Source organism: Castor canadensis, chromosome X, assembly GCF_047511655.1.
Source record: "Castor canadensis chromosome X, mCasCan1.hap1v2, whole genome shotgun sequence".
NCBI lineage: Eukaryota > Metazoa > Chordata > Mammalia > Rodentia > Castoridae > Castor > Castor canadensis.
This window is the reverse complement of record NC_133405.1, coordinates 98257669-98261748: the sequence shown is the minus strand read 5'-3', so window position 1 is coordinate 98261748 and position 4080 is coordinate 98257669. Positions and strand designations below refer to the sequence as shown.

At 43.6% G+C, this 4080-nt stretch overlaps 1 non-coding gene across 1 annotated transcript; it reads right to left on the bottom strand.

The window, feature by feature from the left end:
* Positions 1-3433: 3433 nt before the first annotated feature.
* On the bottom strand, positions 3434-3506 carry Trnap-agg (transfer RNA proline (anticodon AGG)). The gene has a single exon. It is a non-coding gene; the product is annotated as a tRNA-Pro (tRNA).
* Positions 3507-4080: the final 574 nt, after the last annotated feature.

Here is a 4080-nt window from a genome sequence, read left to right as displayed (position 1 = left end):
AGCAGATGGCTGCAGGTTTCTGGGGCCGCTGGGCTTACCTCGCCCCATGCCCAAGGTAAGGGGCGGGCCTGATGAGGCATGGTAATTAGCAGCAGAAGGTGCTCGGACCCCATACCCAAAGCTATTACATTTCCTAGCCACTGTCTTAAACGCCATAGCAAAAGCTGCTGAAGGGTTGTGGTGGGTTTTCCCACCTTTCAGAATGTGGTCAATGCACGGGCAGCAGCTATCAGGACTGAGCAGAGAGAGGAAGACCCCTGACGCCTTTGATTTTAAGGATGTGGTCACGAAGAAGATAAACACAAAGTCTTTAATTAAGTCGATAAACGTGCAAAGGAAGATGTGGTATTCAGAGAAACAATAAATCAAAACTGACAAATACAATATCTCATTGTGAGATTGAGGAATTCAATTTACCCAAAGGGCACATGTGGCTTTTAAAAGGAAAAAAACCAGCCTCCTGTAGATTGGGACACAACATAAGCTCTCATACCAGCCACGGCTAACATTTAAGACACTCTGGTTAGTGGGTTTTGAAGCCTTGAAAGCATGCAGGAAGCCACACAATAGCGAGCTTCGTGACACGTGGAGTTTGCAAGTAGGGGAGGGAGAGACCCCTCGTACCCCTTCAGTTCACATGTGGGCTCTTCGGCTGGATCTAGGAACGAAATTAATTCAAGATTGATTAACGAGAGGAAAGCAGGTAAGTTTTATTAATTTTTCGTGTATCTGGGGATCTCTACACAACAGGGAAGCCCAAAGAAATGACCAAAGTAAGATGCTTGTGTGCTTTTTCAACAAAGAACAATACAGCTTTGAAGAAATGACAGAACAAGTGGATTTCTGGACTAGAGTAGTACATTTTTAGGGATCCCATTCAGAAATATAGGGGGAGTATAAAAGCTTGTGAAAGAGAAGGGTTACTCCAATGAGTCTGTTTAGTCAGCTGTGTTACAGCCCCAATTACCAGTCCTTGGTGATCAAGCCTATTTTCTCACCTTGGTAGGGGGAGGACACCCTTTCCCAAAGAATCTTTATGGGGCTGCTGAAGGGGCTCAAGTGGTAGAGCTCTTGCCTAACCAAAGAATCTTCATGGCTTGCTGTGCGTAGAAAAGAACAGGCCAAATGACCCTTTCTGCAGTTACAGAAATCAATTGATTTTGACCGGAAATAACCAACAGAATCAACAGACCAATGGGAGATGACATGATCTTGTCTCCTTCCCATGCATGTGTGCGAGCCCATACGTGCACCGGCACACATACAGTCCAGGAATCACAAATGACCTCTGTTAGCGGTGTCAGTCACCAATAACAGAGTATTGTTGAACATGCTGTGAGACGCACAGCTAACACTCCTGGATCGGTTCCCCCACGCAGTGCAGAACCCCAGTGGGCTCTAAAAGCAGGGGTTGCTGATTGGCTTGTTATATCTTGGAGAACTCAAGTCAACAATTTAAGGGACTAAGAGTAGAGCTCAGTGGTAGAACGTTTACCCAGCATGTACAACAAGGCCCTGGGTTCTAGCTCTAGCACTGCAAAAAGAAAAAAAGAGACGGGATTTCTGACTTGTGGGGATTACTGCGTGTATCATTTTGGCTGTCCCTAGGGAATTCAAAGGTTAATAAGCAGTGCACTTGCCTTATAAGACAATGAGAGGCTCCTGCCTACAAGAGCGATGATAATCCAATGCTGTCTGTGCAGAGTCCTGTGTAAAGGTAAAAAGTGCAATTTACTGTTGGGCAAGTGAATCTGGGACGAATTTGCAGATTTAACCTGGACTTGAACCCTGAGAACTGCTGACAGGTTAGTGCATTCTGTCTGGGGTGGGGGAAGGGTGTGGGGGAAGGAGTTAAGGTCCATTTAGCATAAACCGAGGTAGAAGCCAGAAAGAGCAAGGAATGTTTATGAAAGTGAACAAAGTGGTATTTTGCAACATGGCTGCAAGACAGGATGTGGAAGGACAGAAAGGCAACGTGAAGGACAGGATCACTGAAATTGTAGGGTCTCGAGTTTGCACCTGGGGCTGGCCTTGGATCACAATCCTCTTAGCTATGCCTTCTGCCTAGCTGGGATGACAGGCACACGCCACCACGTCCAGCTGTGCCACATTTTGGGTACCCATTCATCTGTGGTGGGCACCTAGGATGTTTCCATAACATGGCTATTGTGACTAGTGCTGCAATAAACGTGAGTGTGCGGGTGTCTCTGTGTATCCTGACTACTTTCCTTTGGGTACATGGCCAGGAGAGAGTGGTGTATCAGGATCGTGTGGTAGTTGTATTGCAGTTGTTTGAGGAATCTCCATACTACTTCCCACAGTGGCTGCACTAATTTACATTCCCACCAACAGTGGATAAGGGCTCTTTTCCCCTGCATCCTCACCAGCACTTGTTGGTTGTTTTCTTAATGATTACCATCTGCCTGGGGGCGATGGGCTCTCAGTTCAGTTGGATTTGCATTTTTTATGGCTAAGGGTGTTGAACATTTCTTCGTGTACTGCCATTCGTGCTTTTTCTCAGAACGGTCCAGTCCCTTTGTCTATTAATTAGATTATTGGTTGGTTTGTTGTTTAATTTTGGAGCTGTTTATGTATTCTAGATATTCATCCTTTGTCTGATGAATAGCTTGCAAAGAGTTGCTCCCATTTTGTGGGTTACCTCTTCACTCTGGTAATTGTTTCCTTTGCTGTAAAGAAACATTTTAATCTTATGCAATCCCAGTTGTCAATTCTTGCTTTCATTTCCTGAGCAATTGGAGTCCTATTCAGAAAGTTGTTCCCAAGGCTTCAAGTGTTCCCGTTTTCCCTTAGTAGCTTCAAAGTTTCAGGTCTCACATTAAGCTCTTGTTCTATTTTGAATTGGTTTTAGTACAGGGTGAGAGATAGTGGGTCTAGTTTCAGTCTTCTACATATGGATATTCAGTTTTCCCAACACCATTTGTTGAGGAGGCTGTATTTTCTCCAACATGTTTTTAATATCTTTGTTGAAAATCAGATGGTTGTATCTGTATGGGTTTATTTATGGGTCTTCTATTGAATTCCAGTTGGTCTCCGTGTCTGTTTTGTGCAGTGCCATGCTGTTTTTGTTACTATGACTCTGTAGTATAATCTGAAGTCAGGTATTGTGACACCTCCAGCATTTCTCTTTTTGCTCAGGATTGTTTTGGCTTTTTGGGATCTTTTATGCCTCCATATGAATTTTAAGACTGTTTTTTTTTATTCCTGTGAAGAATGACATTGGGATTTTGATGGGGATTGCATTGAACATGTAGATTGCTTTCGGTAGTGTAGCCATTTCACAATAATGATTCTGCCGATCCAAGATCATGGAATGTCTTTGCATTTTCTAGGTTCATCTTCAATTTCTTTCTTTGATGTTTTATTTAATCTTAGGTATTTTTGAAGTTATTGTAAGGCACATAACTTTTTTTTTTTGGTGTACTGGGATTTGAACTCAGGGCCTCACGCTTCCTAGGCAGGTGCTCTACCACTTGAGCCACACACCAGCCCTCTTTTGTCTTCGGTATTTTCAAAATAGGGTCTTGCGAACTATTTGCCTGGGCTGGCTTTGAACCAAGATTCTCCTGACCTCTGACTCCTGAGTATCTAGGATTACAGGTGTGAGCCACCACATAACTTTTTGAGGTAGGTATTGTTATTTCTATTTCACAGGTGAGGAAACTGAGGCACAGAGAATTTATATAACTCAAGATTTCAGGCTGGGGTATTTGCTTGCAACACGTGCAGAAGAGCTCTGTTGGGGCAGTGGAAGGAAGCTAAAATGGAAGGCTCTGAAGCACCCATGGGTCTAAGCTGCTCCTCTTCACCTTCATGAGTCTTATTAATAGTTCAGCATCCTTGCCCTCCTTTGTCTTTCTACAGTATATTCAAATCATTAAGCCCACCACGGTCACCATGGTTTTTTTGTTTTTTTTTTTTTGCAAAACTGAGGTTTGAACTCAGGGCTTCACGCTTGCTAGGCAGGTGCTCTACTGCTTGAGCCACTCCACCAGCCAAATGTTTTTTTTAAAGCATTGTTGGCTCATGTATGTGTGATAATCACCACTCATCTTCTATTTC